Source organism: Ischnura elegans, chromosome 11 (assembly GCF_921293095.1).
Source record: "Ischnura elegans chromosome 11, ioIscEleg1.1, whole genome shotgun sequence".
Classification (NCBI taxonomy): domain Eukaryota; kingdom Metazoa; phylum Arthropoda; class Insecta; order Odonata; family Coenagrionidae; genus Ischnura; species Ischnura elegans.
The window spans coordinates 10,498,719-10,517,307 of record NC_060256.1 but is presented as its reverse complement, the minus strand read 5'-3'; the positions used below and the strand labels follow the sequence as shown (position 1 = coordinate 10,517,307).

General features: G+C 36.1%; 1 protein-coding gene across 1 annotated transcript in view; it reads left to right on the top strand.

The window, feature by feature from the left end:
* The window catches only part of LOC124168410, a 193,735-nt gene that overhangs the window by 121,542 nt on the left and 53,604 nt on the right, over positions 1-18,589 (top strand). The window lies entirely within an intron of this gene.

The window sequence follows — 18,589 nt, the reverse complement described above, 5'->3', positions numbered from 1 at the left end:
GTCAACAAATCAGCTACTCATATGATTTTGGTAAGTCATTTAGTTATTTCATATTAGTTATTATTAGGTATTAGCTATATATATTTTATTTAGCAGACAGCACTCGTGTTATTTGTATTTTATGGTGGTTAAAAAAAGTCTAGCGCCGGCCTAATAAGTGGCACCGACGATTTGCGTACGCTACGGAAAATTCTATGAAAAAATTATAACTATTAGTACATTTTTAATTTATAAAGAAGTAGAGGGTTGAATTAAAATAATTTTAAAAATAAAGTTGCCTTTAAACAATGAATTTTATTTCATCTATAAACTAATTCATTAAATATGTTCATTCAAGTATGTGTGTATGTAACAAAGTTGACAAAGTTTTCAATTAATAATTATTTAACAATTTATGACATAATTTATTTTTTTTCTAGATTTGTATCACAATGCGCAAGAAAGAGAGGATGCGAATTCAACGACCAAATAAGGAGGGAATTTCATTTTATTGAAAAAATCCAGAAGCGATTACTTTGCGAAATTTGAGAAATGTAACGGTGAATTTTCCATTTGTCCGGCGGGAGGAATGATATTTCGAAGCACTCGGAGGTACAGGAAAATAAAATATATTTAAATACTGCAGCATCTCCCTCCAAAAGACGTGAACGACGGGAGGAATGATGTTTCGAAGCACTTGGAGATACTGGAACATAAAAGATATTTAAATGCTGCTGCATCTCCCTCCAAAATACAGGATTTTTTTTAAACGATTAGTGGAGACAAATAAAAGAAACCAGCATCGTCAGAACGGCTTATATCGTTTCACGCTATTTTTCGTAATCATTCCTTCAGATCTAAGGCATTACAAGTTATCAAAAAGTTATTTGACAAAAATATTGCCTTTGCTAGAACTAAATCCGAGGCAACAGTGTGTATTGTACTTTCCCCATATGCATTTTCGGAACCGAACAAATAAGTAGTAAAAATTACAAAAATAACAACAATTTATGACATAAAATGATTGCATATTTTGCAGACAAAACAAACGCAATATTTGGAGAAAAATCGAGAAAAGGTACAGCAAACATTTTTTATGAATTAAACGGAAATAAAACCATTATTGGTGTAGGTATACATAACAGCTGCTGATTTGTTACCCGCAGATGCGGAAAATATTAATTCTTATTGCTTATTATTTATTAAATATTTATATTTCTACATTAAACTGTGCGTGTTGAAATTCTGAAAGAATTTTGTCAAACTGCGTAAGTCGAATATCGGAAAATACTTTGTTACTGTAAAACGAGCTGTAGAGAGAATTTTGAAATTATACCATGCCATGAGGTTCTACTTTCTATAACAGGTTTAATGTCCTAGAATTTTAAAAGAGATTTTTGAAAAAGAATCTTCAAATTTATCTAGATTTTGGACACAATCAATCACCTCTTTTTCAAAATGCTTGCAATATTATGTGGGGTCACCATTCATTTGATATTCAATCGCAATCGTATTCATATATCGCACGGACACATGATACAACTCATGAACCGTACGGCGGCAAGACCGGTTCGCGGCGTGTTGAGTGCAGTCGAACTGACTCGCCGCACCTCTGGGTGCAATCGCCCCGTATATGTCCGCACTGCTCCTCGGTAGGGCGCCTGCACTTGGGCATCGCCGCGCTCCTTCCCTGGGCGGGTGTGGAACGATCGCACCGTGCGGTGCGGACGCACTTCGCTCGGGGCATCCGCACCCAGATTGCACTTCACCCGGGACGGCTGCACCTTTCGCCAGCGCGACGCGAGGACGCGCCAACTCCTTCGATTGTCTGCCGTGGCGAGGTCAACCGCCCTTGCCCACAACGCGGGCACGCTCTGCGTTAAACAAAATGAGCATCGCAATGCACTACTCGTATATTTTCGGGCCTTATTTTTGTAGCTTACGAATGCGAACGCGTGATTTTACTGCCATAAATTATGCCGTCATAGTGCGACCATTCAGTACTGAGCAATTGACAGTTTCGCGACAGGAAGAGTATAATTTTTCGGTTGTCGCGGGCTAGAGTTTACCGCCGGAAGATTTATGCTTACGGTTTTCGTTGTCAACTTAGGAATTGGTCTTATCATCAATTAATTCAGCTATTCATAGTTTTAAGATGTGGGAAAAACCTGCTAACTATTTTTAATGCGAATATGTCGTTCTCTGTATAAAAAAATGATGAAATGTACCAATCAAATATTTTGCTCGTGACGAGATGAAAAATGACGACCGTTTCGCCGTTCTCATCGTTTTTTCGCGTCTTTTTCTTCACTCTGTCGTAAATGCGATGGTGGTTGGCGTAACATGGTGAAACTCCTTCATGATGCACAAAGGTTAAGAAAAGACTTAGCTGTTTCACAAAATAAAATATATTTGCGACCGGTTTCGATACAGCGTATCATCATCTGAGCCTTCGCGATAGCCTTCGCGTAGACAACCTCTTCTTTCCTTACTAAATGGAATTCTCTCTGAAAACGCTGGATTGGCGCAAGACAAATGCAAATATAGCGAAAAAAAGCACAAAGAATCATTTTCGATCGTGAAACCTGGGAATTGAATCTGCTGAAGAAGCCCGTTTGAAGTTAAAATCATTTTAATTCAAACAGATTTTTAGCCCTTTTTTAAGTTACCTAGGTATCACACAAAAATATATTATTCTATTGAGTTGCAATGAAAAGAGCGATTTTTGGTGATTGCGTAATTCTGCCGGCATTATTTAGGTGATTAATCTACGACAGTTTTTTTTAGCCATAACGATGATGATACGCTGTATCGAAACCGGTCGCAAAGATATTTTCACTCTTTCGACCGTAGAAGCTAAACGTTTACGTTTAAGCACTGTTTAATGATTTAATGTTGCATGTTGTAGTCAAATAAACCAGGAGTAAAACGAAATACTGCACAACCCAATTGAGCTTCGGCAGAATTTCACACAAATACTTACATTTCAGCGTCCTATCTTTTTTTACGGCGATTGTAGCCCATTTTTTTTACTGACAGTCGATTGCATTATCAATTCACCTCGAGGAGTCGTATTTATCAATACGGCTCAGAATTCCAATTCTTCGATAGGGCGCTCATCATCATAAGTCAACGAGGCAAATATTGGGTTGAATCAGCTATCAATTCCGCGCTCCTACCCGTTAACCTTCTCATATTTACGTATCTTTCGTATTTTACATGAATAATAACTTTCCCTACGTAATTAATTCAGAGCCGTCTTTTGCCGTTCTTGCGTTCCATCTTTATCAGGCCTCATCATGTATTCGATTAAATAGAGCTGTCTTCTTTTTAGGTTTTTTTAGAAGACTTCTCATTCCTCCCACTTTCCTGAGTACTTACTCATAGCTCTCACTCTTGTCAGTCGATCCATATGATCTCACCATTCTTCTGAAGCAGCACATTTAGAAATTCAATTCAATTCAAAAAAGGTTTCTTTCCATACTGCAGTGTACATGAACATATTTACATAGTAGGGTAGAGTTATAGTTATTTACAATAGGTCCCCGTTATAGGAAATATTTCCTCTTCAGGGCATGTCACATTGTTATCATTATTTATACATTGTTTGTGAGCTTGTAGCAGATATGGTGAAAGTTAAAATTCTGGAGCTCTTTTCCTCCGGAATGGCTATTGATCCGACATTCGTCCGAGACGTGAGGAAAACCGGCAAAGCCCCACGTAGACCGCCGTGTAAAAATGATGCTGTTGTTGTTGTTGGTCGATGAAGTGCTCGCGGTGATGTCGTTCGCTGTTATCTCGGTGTCCTTGCATTGCTAATGTATCCGGTCTTGTGGTCATGCTTTGTTTGCAGTGCTGCAATGTCAGAAATAGGACTTAATATTCATTATATTACATTTTATAAGCACAGGTCTTATTGTCATAATGAAGCTCACAAGCTTTGTTCACTGACAGAATATTAACATATTATTTATCTGCTGCTCCCAACGCCTATGCCTCGGTCTCATACAGACACATGCTGCATATGACGAATCGTTTCCTTATTTATATGCTTGTATTTTCAGCTATAACTAGATACTTATTTCTGCGGAATGTTGTCTTTGCCTGAGCTATCCCACTGACTATTTCTTTCTTGCTTCGCACAATGCTGGAAATATGGTTTTCTAGGTAGCAAAACTCTTTCATCTCTTCAAGTTTTTGTTTTCCTAGTGCAATGTTTTTTCTAGCCTCTTACCTTCTTCTTCCCGCTAATATCTTATTATTATTTTCTTGATTTGCAGCTGATATCTGGCCATTCTATTCTTTCCTCAGTTATTATTATTTTTATGACCGCCATATCGTCAGCAAATCGTAACATACCAAGCATGAATCCTTGGATGTTGGCTCCTTGAACGTTCTATAATATTTCATTGATGGATTTCTCATTGCAGAATTAATAATTACGAGTGACAGTGCACACTTTCGTCTCAATCAAAACCAAAAAATATGTTCCGTACCCTGCCTCCCACCTGATCCGTTTCTTTCCATTACCTCCCCCAATCATTACAGCTCATCTGTTTTTACTTCAGACGTCAAAACAAACCTAAATGGAAAAATGGGAATAATTTACGTATTTTTTTAGTTTTTTTGGGGGGGGGGTTTGGTACCGATTTGGGGTATTTATTGTTTTTTTCATGTGTTTTGGGGCGGTGAATCCGAATTTGAAGGACAGAAAATATTGTATTCGACGAAAACCATTCCTCCATTTAACAAACCCATAATGACTAAGCAGTTAAACTATTGAAAACTTTATTCAGGTCCTAAGTTTAATAAAATTAGATGAACTAAGCGTCCTGGCGTTTCTTTCGATATCGAAATTTAATGACTCATACACTATTTTTTCTCGCTATCATTTACCCAGATTTACCTTAATCATTTCAATGAAATCACGTTTATATGAAGCATCACCTCACGCTCAGCGAAGTAAGGTATCGATGTTGGAACCTCATGTCTTGAAATATGTGTTCCTTGTAGCAGTGGTCGGTGAAAAAGCTTTCTCTTCTGATGTGAAATTTTTGAGTGAGTGCCAACCAAATGGCCAAAACCCTTGTATCTCCACAGCACTTCAAAAATAAGAATGTGAGAAGAAGTGCCCGAAAATACTCCGGCAGGACAGCATTTTGAACGCGATGGCTTTCGCGTAGACAACCTCTTCCTTCCTTACTAATTGGAATTATCTCTGAAAACGTTGGATTGGCGCAAGAAAAATGAATATATAGCGAAAAAAAGCACAAAAAATCATTTTCGATCGTGAAATTGGGGAATTGAGTCTGCTGAAGAAACCCGTTTGAAGTTAAAATAATTTTAATTCCAAACAGATTGTTGGACCTTTGTAAGTTATTACACAAAAATATTATTCTATCAAAAATATTATTGCGTAATTCTGCCAGCATTATTTAGGTGATTAATCTACGACAGTTTTTTTAGCCATAACGATACAATTTTAGTTATAATAATTATTTAGAAAAGTAACGATGAAATACAATTAAAGCGCTATTGTTTTCAAAATTTTTCCGAAAGGCTTCTTGTATTCACAATTTTTCTTCCATAATATTTGAATAAATATCGTGTATTGTTAGTTCACAATTAAATTAATTACTTTCACAATAGGTAATAATTGTTTTCTTCTGCTTTTGCCTTCATTTCAGTCTTTCTTCTTTGCCTTTTTCATTCGTTCCTCTGAGCTCATTTTCGGAAGAGGACTAAGATAAATGAAAGTGGGCCCGCTCTAGTGAATACAAAGGGATCTCGTTAAGAGATCTCGGCTGCGTGAGGTGAAGCTTTCTCTTCTTCCATTTCGACTCGCTTTTGCCTGCATCTTTGCCTTGGAGGCTATTGCTCCTCAGGGAGAGAAAGAGATTCTCAAAGGGGTCTCGTAAAGGAGGCTATTGAGGGGACCGATCACTACCCAAGGTCTAAATTTTATACTCGGTCACCATATTTTCTTTTTGACCTCACATTATTGTACTTTTTTATGCTAAGTGAGGCAAGTGGCATTAGTGCGAAATAATGGATTTCCCCTCATCACTTCCATCACTCACACTCTGATGACTGAAAAGTGAGCGAAGCAAAGTATTTTTCATTTAATAATTTTCAGCGAAAGCCATTTATTGAAAAACTAGAAAAAGGTTCCCGTTAAACGGGTGGTTAAGACTAAAATATGAATTTACTTCTATTAACCCCTTGCGCTGTAATGACGAGTCTAGCTTGTCATTAACTTTCGATGCCAAAACGCTCAATGACGAGTGTATCTCGTCAATGGGTTTTCATAATTTTAGCACTATTTAGAAGAACAATATAATTATTGTTAAAGCTTAACAGTGCTAAAACATTCATAGTACACATGAATAATTCATATTTCATGAAACATGATACATTGGTGGAATTAAAATGATTTTATACGAGTAGCGATAGCATTTTATTTCATGGTTCTACGTTTATTACAAAATATAATTTCACTGCCTATCATTTGAAAGAGAACCACAGAAAAAATAAATAGAGAATAGGAGCACGACATTCAGAAAATTAATCGAAGTGGAAGTGGATAAAGCAGTGGCTTACTGTTTACAGAAGGAGGAGGTGAAAGCAGTTTTGCTTTTGAATAGCCTCGCGTCGGAATGTTTATTTACCGAGTTATAGTTGATATTTTTTTGAAATGCGCAAGAATAGTGAGACAATAGTGGACTGAAAAATCTACTATGCAGGATAATTATTTGTCTACCTTAAATTATAATTTAATTTAATTTTCTGGCGTCTAAAGTTTTGAGTGCATTTTTACTTCTAGTTGTTACGTTTAATTTCTATTAAAAAGAATGAAATGTGTAAATTTGTATTTAAAACATTAATAATGAGGAGAAAGCGATGCCCATTGAATAATTGAAAAAAGAACTTGGTGTGCTGTACGTTTTTTCGCGCATTGATATATATTTTCAGCAAACATCTTGTGTGGAAGAAACTTAAAACAGCAAATGGAAAAAGATCTGCACGGAATTAAATTCTTTTAATATGGGAACCAAGAAATAACTTTAATGGTTATAAAAGACCTCAAATACTTTCTCTCTCGTAAAAGTATTTTCCGAGTGCGCTCGGAATGTACCCTGCATGTTTAGTGGCTCTAACTTGAGTAGTTGGAGGTGCGCGTTGATAATTGAATGAATAAGTTAATCAGTCAGTCAGGACACGTTGCTTCATTTATTAAGATAGGAGAGATTATCGATTCCAACACTCTCTATTCATTATCAAGTTGCTCTCAAAAGTGCAGTAATGCTGTTAAAATAACAGGAGAGTTTGGAAACTGATTGGGATTTGTGTTTTTTTTTATTTATTAAAAATATATCAATTAATTATTTTTACTATGCATAGTGTTTGTTTAAAGGGCCATGTGGTTAATTTTATATTGTTAGGAGAGTCAAAGCAAGAAGATTGTAAGAGAATTTTAATCGAAATATGTCATTTTATCAAAATAATTTGCATAGGAAATTGCTTTCTGACGTGCAGAATTACATATTGCTACGGATCTTTTGCCAATATTTAGTCTTTGAATCGTATTAAATTTCCATGGAAGTTATCTATCTTCACTTGTAACTCAGGGTGATGTTACGTGAAATTGATTTGTAGACATGAAATTATAGCCGTACCTTAATCATTTTTAGTCCATTGCAGAGTTCTGACCTCGCGTCGGAATGTTTATTTGCGAGTTATAGTTGATATTATTTTGAACTTTGCAAGAATATAATGAGTCCACACTCCCCCAGACAATAGGGGACTGAAAAATGTACTATGCAGGATAAATATTTCTCCATCTTAAATTGGAAGTAAATTTAATTTTCTGGCGTCTGAAGTTAATCGAAAGATTTGTAAGCAAGTCCACGTGATTTGATATTTGGGTAATGTTCAGAGTTGTATCAGCGTCCATTACTATAGTATAGTATATCTTACTTAGTTAATAACAGCCTTGACAAAAGGCCACTATAGTTGGCCACTTTAAGCACTATAATTGATAGTTTGGTTTGATGAGATTTAGAAGCAGCATTTTAATATTTAAGGCGGTAATTTATGAAGATTATTTTTGGAAACGTGGTAGCCTAGTGGATGGAACGCCTGGCTGCTGATCCCAGTTCAAAGCCCGGGTGCAGCCGTCAGTAACCCCCAAATTAAAATTATCACCATACTATAAGTACCAAGTAGTCCAGGAAAAGGAACTGCCTCCCCCGTACATTGGTCGTGTGAAATTCACAATAATGTGGCTTAGTAAAAGGATAGATCTAGCCTTACTTATACATACCAACCTTAGGGTTGAAACACTAAGCGAGTGAGTCAAGAATTTTTTAAATTAAGGGATTATGAAAAGAATTTCAAATAGGCCCGTCATCATAAGGACCGTTTCTCAATTAAAATTGCAACAAGCCCTGCCAAAATCCCCATTAATGCAATTTATATTTCTCCAGAGTATCCGTACTTCGTTAGAGTATTTCCATTTATTTGTAAACAGCTGGTGTCCTTACACCCTCCACCAAACACCTATTGCGGCTTGCGGGTTAGTAGTTATATGTAGATGAATTTATTTATTATATGTGTCGTTACTCGTTAAAAACAGATTAACCTTTAAGGAGTTTTTGACATATTTGAAGAGTCATTCATCAAAACCCACATGTTTTTTTGAATTTTAGGTATTTGCTCGGTGAGATTTATTATGCATCACTAAGTTTTCCGCTAGGAAATTTTCACCGTGGTTGGACGTATTCATCTGGTAGTTTCCATCGTCAATACATATGCTTTGACTATTTTGAGACGAAAGTTTGTGAAAACGAAAAACGAAATTCCTCCAGTCTTTCCGCATCATAAAATCCACGAGATCTACTTGCAAATGTCCGCCTTCTAAATCGTTTCCTCGCTCCTTCATTGCCTTCACAATGACCGTAATAAGATCGCGCTCCAAAGCCCATTACTTAAGTGCGGCTGATTGCTAAACGTGGATGGTTTCCTTGGCATTTACAGTCACGAGAAGACGGGACGAGTGCTTTCCTTTGAGCGGACGCGGATAACATGGAGAGTTTTACGGTTTTTCACGCGAGTGACCTCACGCTCTCCCGGAGTCCCATTCATTTGTTTGGCGCGGCCGGCGCGGCAGTCGAAACAAAAGAGCTGAAATGAGCGTAATTTACGACACAACTGCTGGGAAAGCGAAAATATTTATTCACCAGTAGGCCAGCGAAGGGCATTTGTAAATCGTTACACTTCTCCGCTAGGTGCGGCGTTATGATGGCCTTGAAACAAGGTGGTAGTCTGTGTAATAAGGGTTAATGATCAGGGGGAGGGAAGTGTTTGTCTACCACCTTGTTTAGGAGGTTAAGTATTTAACAAGCTGTTGGTGCGTGGCATGAGAATATAGAGATCCTTTTGAAGTTGAAATACTAAATTATTAATACCTCGCTGTATTTTATGGGTCAAGACAATATCTTGACCTGATTTTATTTTGAGTCAGCAATGGTAATCAGAAATATTTGGAATTGAATCATACACATTTCAAATATATTTTAAGATTCCTCGAGGAACTTAAAAATCACCATGATAACGATATATAACGACCTGTACGAAGCTATCAGCTAAGCCATCCTGACTTAACTTCACTCTTGAAAACATATGCCTATCAAATTAATACGCGAGGTAGAATGAAATATGAGGAAATATTATATTTTTAATGGTAAATTTCATATTTTTTCTTATTAAATTCTGTAAAATTTTCAAATCAACGTTTACAAGTTTTCCAAGGTGATGATGAATGAAGATTTTTAGTCTGCAATTTAAGATAAACGAAAATCAACTCTTGATTTATCGGGATGACAGGTTATCTTTGATGAAAACCCCTTAGTCTCAATGGGAATTACATGGAAGGGGTTCCAGCAATCATGAGTTGGGAGGTAATATGAAAATAGGTGTAAGCTTTGTAATTGTGCCCTTTAAGATATTGTTTTATATAAATTCCTATTAAAAGTGTACATCTCACACCCCTATTTTGACAACTCTGCGACCGTTGCTTGGTTAAACCTCTCAATCAATGTTCAAGTGCTTTAAAATACATAAATGGTTTCTGAAATATCCAAAATGGAAAAGTGACAGAATAAAAAAATGAAAGCTCTCGACAGTGCAAAAATAAATTATTTCAGCAGATTACTGGAAATGAAGATGGACTGAGTCATTCATTTTTATACTAATTACCTGGAAGGATCCTGCCACTGTATATCCTATTGTTAGAGCTGAAGATAATAACTGGGAAACGTTTAAATTTAGGGGATGGTATTATGGAAGCAATACAACGGAATTATGTTGAATATGCAAAGAGATTTGGGCACGTAATATTGATGTAGTACGTAGTATTATTGTACCTTTGGAGTGCTCCAGATCCAAAGAGAAAAACGTCGTATTAGTGAGAGCTTCGTTCAAGTGAGGACTATTGCTTTAACAAGATTGTTTACCATAATTTCAAGTAAAACTCAAATGATATAGGATACTATGCCATTTTGAGATGTCACTAAATATGCGATACGTACAGAGTGAATTTTGGTTTAAAAGGGCTCAAAAATTCCATTTTAGTATCAGAAATGATGTAAATTGGTCTTGTATAGAAATCTAATTGTCATTGTATTTTGTGCTCTTGAAAGACCTTTCAATGTTAATTAATCGGCCTAATTGTTTTAGCTTATTAATTGTATTTCCCATTGCACTTTTTAAGAGGTTGAAAATCAAGAATTATAAAATTAATTAGCGACATCGTAGAATGCATTAGGTAAATTTAAAATATTATTAGATCTGTTAATGAAAATCAACTTCATATCAACAACCTGAGATTCCGTTTTAGTCGTTATTTTAAATGAATAATTGAATGATTTTTACAATACTTATACCTACTTTTAAGGCCCCGAAGCTAATAATGGTTTTCTAAGGGAGCATATGTATTCGAAATCCTCTTTTTTTTGTCGGCGTAGCGATCACATAAATTTGCGTCCAACAGTGATAAATTCTTTGGCATCGCCCGGCATGGGGCGGTATCATAAATCCAGGGAGAGTCTACATTGGTGGGTACCTTCCATATCGAGCCGCGTGCGAGTAATCGTGGGAACAAAATCACGAGTCGGAAGGAATACGTTAACGCGATCCTATCGTATCGCATTAGACGTATCGATGGGTCGATCAATAGATCGAAAAAACACGAGGCACCGAACTCATAAAAACGATAGAATGCTGGTCGCTATGCATCACGGATGGGAACAGTTGAAGCAAGGCTGAATCTCGTCCGGCCACTCCAAGCATGACCGACTTCCGTGAATTATTTGAAATGAGAAAACAACTGGGAGTAACTTATGATGAAAAATTTACATTTATACCTCATGTTGAAAATTTTATTGACATGTGTACATCGGATATTGGGTGTTGTAACAAGGAGTACAACTGCTTTTCAGAATAATTAGGCAATCGTAATGTTATTTAACGCTTTAGTTATGTTTCGACTTGAATGCGGAGCTATTGTGAGGACACCATTTGTAAAGAAATACATAGACTTGCTGGAACGGATATTAATAAAAATTCTTTGAATTATTTTCTATAGGGAATATAAATTGTATCCAATTTACAAAAATTATAAGTCTTATAATCATCATCACTGGTCAACAATCCTAGATTGGTTTGACGCAGCTCTCCACTCAGTTCTCTTATTAGCTAATCTTTTCACACCTACATATTTCTTCTCTTCACATCCAGTCTTATGATAACTTGCTAAATGTTTATGGATTTGTAACACTTTTTGTAAGAATGAAGGGCATAGGTTATCACCTGTACTATAAGTTCTCATACGAAATATACTAAGTTATCTCTTCTATCTCTATACTATTATGAGTTATAAATATACTATTCTATATTCTATAAATGTACTATAAGTTCTCATACGAAATAATGAAGCATGGCAAAAACAGGGCTATCCTCCATAAATTAAATTTTTACGTCTCTCTATGCAACCAACGGTACCACACCATTATTGTTCTTTTTATTCATTATAATTATTATTATTCCATTTTTTAAATCCAGATATTATTGTAACTCACCTCTTATAAGTTTGAGTAAGGAATACAACGCTGTAAGTGGCCAGTTAAATTTATCGTGGGATAAAAATTTAATTATCTGCCAGTAAATTTCATAATGAAGAAACGTACATCATGATGATGTGCGAATTATGCATTGCTTGTACGTGAGTTTTACATTTGGCTTTGAATAATTATTGCGGTAGTAGAAAACAAGAGTGTATTCTGATTTTTTTAAATGCTTTTTTAATAATTCTTTTTTAATAGTTTTTAAATTAATTAATTAATTAATTATTGCAGTAAGTTTTTGAAATAATTATTGCAATTGATACTTAATTGGTGTTGATATTCTATTTTGTATATTTAATAGGTATTTTAATCAATATTTTTCAAAAGTTTTTTCCCTTAGGTTATTGGGAAAAAAATAAATAAAATGCAGGAGTTTCGATTGATAATGGATAGAAAAAATGTTCATTTTGAGGTGAAAAAACTGTCGTCTGGGATTCAAGTAATTCATCTTCCAAGTCACAATCTCTCTCAAATTAAAGGAACTGTGAAAAAATTCATAGTTGTGCGATTTTTCCACGAGTTGAAATGGAAAAATAAAATCATGTGGACGTCCTTTGCAATATGGCCAGTTACGCTATTTCTATGCTTCACTTTGGGTGGTATCAGCACTTGATTGAGGCCATCTCCGATGGAAACTTATTCTGGGTAATACGCGCGGTTTAGGCTAGCGTGCGCAGATAGAAGGCGTCAATATGCATGTGGTGCTATTATAGGCAATAAGTGCGGCACATATTCGTGATGCAAATGCATTTCGATGCTTGATAGTGGATCCGCGTTCCTTCAAAACTGCGCGGAAGTCCGATTTCCCACAATATGCTTCATCCAAGGTTATTCTTGGAAAAACATCTTCCTTCAAACATTCTGTGATTCAGTTCGTTTCTTCGTGGCTAACTTCTCTAGCGGTAGCATTTTTATCGCAACGTAACAATGACTGCTATTTTTATTGCTTTTTCACTAGACCACAAAATCTCGAAATTTTGACGCGGTGGAACAAATCTGCAGTCAAATTTGCGTTAAGCACACTGAGAATCGTTAAGAACATATATAATAAATTACAATACCATATTATATAATTGTGGACTTGAGTATGTTATGAGCATCATTAAATGGGACCTGGGCTTCGGGACCATCGGCCAATGGAATAATGACTTGCACAGAATCTTCGGTCGCAGCAGGCGTCACGTAGCCTCAATATCTTGTGTGCTGGGTAACGCTTGAATTGATGTTGACTTCACATACTTTCTAGAGTTTTTTATGTGAAAAAAAAGGTTTGAGGGTTTTGAAGCTTAGCTTTATAACCTAAAGCATTTGTCCTGCTTTGCTTCGTAAAAATATGACTCCCGCTATTCTTCATATTAAGTCGTCAACAATCCTAAGATTGGTTTGACGCAGCTCTCCACTCAGTTCTCCTATCAGCTAATCTTCTTTTCACATCTACGGATTTCTTCTCTTTCACATTCTTCTTTACCTGTTCCATATATTTCATTCGAGGTCTTTCTTTTCCGTTCTTGCCATCTACTTGTCCCTTTACGATTGTCTTCATCAGGCCATCATGTCTCAAGATGTGGCCTATAAGGTTGTTCCGTCTTCTTATCAAGGTTTTCATGAGGCTTCTCTCCTCTACTTCTCTTCTTAGGACTTCCTCATTACTAATTCGGTCGATCCATTTGATCCTCATCATTATTCTGTTGCACCACATTCCCAAAGCATCCACTCTTGATTTCTCCGCTGTTGTCATCGTCCATGCCTCGCTTTCATAGAGAAGTATACTCCAAATTTAAATTCTGAATAATGTGTCCTTTCTTGATTTAAGTTTACAGGGACTAGCCACGGTGATAACTTAACGGGAGTCACCCGCAATGCAAAAATTGTGCGAAAAATCCACAGAGGGATCCCGGACACACAGGGATCCCGGTCAAGGCGAATGATTTTTGATAATTTGTTTCTAGCTTCTCCCATCGCTAGTTCTTCTGCTTCCTAAATAACAGAATTCATCCACCTTTGCCAGTTTTTGTTTCCCTATGTTAATGCCAGCTTTGACTTCATCTCTTCTACTGCATACGAAAATCCTAGTTTTCTTTGCGCTTACTTTCTGCTAACATTCTGGAAACCCATTATCTAACTCATATTCTCAAGAATATTTTTCAACTCCGTCCCTGACTCTACTATGACCTCTATGTCATCGGAAAGTTGAAATAATTCATCCTTGATGCCTCTCCTTCGATTTCATCAATGGCTCTCTCGATGCAAACTTGAAATTATGGGTGACAAAGCAGTCTTGTCTCACTCCTTTCCTAACTCTTTATTCTTCACTATTGAATCCTGATTTTTATCATTTTTATAGTCATTTTAAAATGCAAGTGCAAATATCATATCGGAAAATTTCAAGCATCTCAATAGTTATAATTGTGGGTATATCTCAAATTATATTCCCGTTGAAATAGAGCACGCATTGTGAGACGTCTCTTTTCTTGAAGTCCGTCCTTCACAAACCTTGATTGTGATTCACGGACATCGTCGCCAAGAGTGGAACATAAAAGTATTTGGAGGAAATTGTATGGTGGGGACTGGAAAGAGTAATTTATATGATGATAAATTCATAGCTTATGTGCGTATAATCGAAAGCATGAGACAGATTTATCTTTAGCGATGAAAGCTTAAATAATTATCATTTGTTTGGGATGTAGTGTATCGAAAATAAAAATCGCTCCCGTGAAAATAAATTCTTTTTAAACGTTGTCAATGAAGAGCAACGTATTCATTTTGGATGAGAAATTTGTAGCTCTACGTATTGTATGAAAAGCAGTCATCGCTGATGAAATTTACAGCATTTCCTCAAATAATACGATGAAACAAAAAACTCACATTTAAGTTAGATTAGTCAAAGTTTCCTCGATATTTATGAAAGAATGGCATCTACCTCAGCCTTATTTATTTGAGCTACTTTGCCGCCCGGAATTACAAATTATGATTAATACAATCGTTAACGCTTCCGTTAACGGTCATTAAAATCCAAATAAGGAAAGAAACGGCGCCGAGGAAAGTCAGGCAGTATCGATTGTGAATTACTGAAATTGATGTGCAATCACAGAGTGAAGTATTCATATAAATAGTCAGTAATGTGAGCTGAAGTTCTACTCCCACAACCGTCAACAGTACGTGTGCCCACGATGTTGTGTCGTCCATGGCCACAGCCCGCTATTCATCCTCCTACTGCTTTACTCAACCACCTAACCTTCACCCCTCTGGGAGGGGTGACCTCCCCTTACGACACACCGAAACCACCTTCCCATCCCTTTTCCGCCCCCATCGGTTTCTCCACTATTCATATATTTTCGAGATTTCTTCATGAGTTGCGCCTGATAGATGAACTAATGGCTCCAAACCAGTCTAAAATAATATTTAGTTCAAATTCTTTGCTTTCCCATTACTTAAAACTGGCGATAAACTTCTCCCTTTTGTTTCATTCCTGGCTTCCGGTTGTACGTATTGCAGCGATTATCGTCCCAAATGGTTTTCATCGATCCCTCATGGAAGCGATCTTTTCTTCGAGCGATGTGGTCTCCTTTGCCGGAAGGTAGGTCATCCAGACCGGCCCTTCTTGTTGGTAAACACGTTTATTTGTTTTCATTCGATGTCATCGATTCACCCAGAATATCTTATCTTAAATCAGATAGTTATCTCGACCGATAAATCATCACTTTAGTCGAAACAAAATCGCGTCCCTTGATTTTATTCTCGAATCCTGTGGTATAAATACTCGCTAAAGAATTCTTGAAGAACTTTCCATTAAGATAGAGCGTGAATTCCATTCCATCATAATGATAGAGAAACTTTCCCCGACTTTTATTTCGTGTAATTCATACATGAGGTATTTAGAATAATTTTCAGGGTCGTAAAATTAGTTTTTTTTTTCATTTTTGACGATTTTCTCTTATTTTTACTGATGGGTGATAAGTGTGCCATGCAGCCAAATAAATTTAAATATACATCAAACCTATACATTTGTGTCTCTACGCTTAATAAATATTTTAGACAACGCCTTGTCGTGAACAATAAATATCGAATAAGCGCTATAAGCATTAATTTTTGTCGAAATTGAAGATGGCATGGGCATGTACCCTATTTTTTTTACTTCAAATTGCCCGAATACGTATCCGTATCATAATTACGTAACATATTCAGGTAGTTTCGCCTATATTTTATTCATCTCGCATGCATGGGGCTTCGAGTGCTGCACTTAATTTAGGAACTAACATAGATTTGTGATAATGTCTGATTTTATCACTTCCTAGTGCTTTTCTTGCTGGAAAAAATATTGTAAACTTGAAAAGTATTTATCGTAGACCCCAGAGTTGCTATAGAAGAGAGTAATACATGCTGAATTAAATTGCGACTGTAGTAGCGTGTGTAAGTAACTATCAAAAATATATATTCTGATTCATGGAGTATCTCACGATTTCTGAGTATACTCGACGGCTTCGTATTTTGAATTTATAAATGCTGATAGTAGGATCGTTATTTCTACACTTTAGGTATTCCTTGCAAATAATTGTGTCTTCAAACCAAACGTTTAGTGAAGGTTTATGTATCTCATAGTTTATGTGTTTCACGATGTTTTTAGGGATTCTATATATTTTTGTGGTTTCGAGCTGAAGGTTCGTTAACCAGAAATGCACCTTTCTTACATACAACTGCATTTTTTACAATTATACGCCATTGATGACAATACAATTTTATTTTCATATTCTTACTTGGAGATTCACGAAGACGTTAGTATCCATTTCCCACTTGTACTACGGTTATTCTAGGAAGTTTCTCTGCCAACACATTGCTTTTTCTCACGGTCTGGATGTGAGCCTTTACCCCCTCAAAATAGAAGTACTGCAACTTCTATCAAGACGTCGAACATGCCTTATTGTCATCCGCATTGAGTTTCTGATTGACACATATAAATGTAAATACCATTTCTCAGCCTCTTTATTTCTTGCAAAAAATAACTCATAATTAATTGCATTTTCTTTGCAAATAAGTTTCACTAATACTCAAATTTCATTCTGTTAATTTCATAATCATTTTTGCATCATCCTGACATTTGTGCATGAATATGTTCACACGGATTTTATCATTAAAATTAATTTATCGGCGTTTGTTTAATCCTTTCGGATTTTCTCTCTTGTTGCATAAAGTTAGCAAATAGTTACTTGTAACGCAACTGGCATGGAAGTATTTAGACCTGCAGGTTGACAATTCCAATTCCACGCCCACTATTATTTTAGAATGAACTCATTTAGTTCAAAATGACGAAACAAAATAATTATTTTACGTTTGAGATATTTTTTTAGATAAGTTTTTTTATTACTAGAATTCTCAGAATGCTATTCTGATAAAGCCACAATTCTACGAGTTATTCAAGTGATACTTGCAGACCAAGGTGGTCAGATTTCGGGTTTGGCTAATACAAGGACTTGTTTTATGCATATGTAGATGAAGGAGTTCGAAATTCAGGAGATTTTATTTCTGATAAATTTCAAGATTCATTTCATTCAGAAAATTTTACTTATATTCAATAGTTCCAACCCCTCTCATCGCAATAACTAGAGACATTTGAGTATCATAAAAATTTGATTTGCAAATGGAAATCATTCGACAGAACCATCTTCTCGTTCTTGCATAACTCACATACACTTGAAAAGTATTGGTGCATCACATCGCATTCTTCTGTTTACGGTTGATATTGCATTTAAAAGTTTACTTTACAACGTATTGATTCTGATAACATTAATTCATCACCTATTTATTGGAAGTTGTGTTATATGCTACGTAAATGAAGAAACACGTCACTTAAATTGCACCTTTCACCGCGGGCTAAAAAAACGGGGTCTTTTTTTTATTATCACCGAAAATATCAACTAAGATGGCAAAAATAATTATCATTTTCAACCTTCAAACTTAGATAACAACTTTCTGTAGTTTTGTATTTTTATCTTACAATTAGTAGTGATATTTTTAATGAGATATAAGCTTTCCAGCTCGAGTTGTTTATAGTTTGGAACTGACAGTAAAAAGACTTGCGTTACTTTTTTGGCACAACCCCGCCCCGCCGCGAAAAATGTATGCTTACGTTCCTTACTGACTTGAATCATATTCTTGCGCAAACTTCGATGGGGGAAATGCATTGCCCTATATAAGTAAGTGAACGTTCTACAGCCGAGTAACAGTTGAAAGAAATAAATTCCACAGGCCGTACTTTTTGCTGGACGAAGAAGTAGTAAACTAGTGTGAGTGATTCTCTGGTGTAAGCGAAAGATTCATGAACCAGACTGCGTGTTTGATACACGGAAGTTTGTTCTTCAGAGCAAATCCACGAGGAGCGTGATTGTCCATTTTTTTATTTTTTGCCAATTTTATCAGCGTGAGTGCGTATC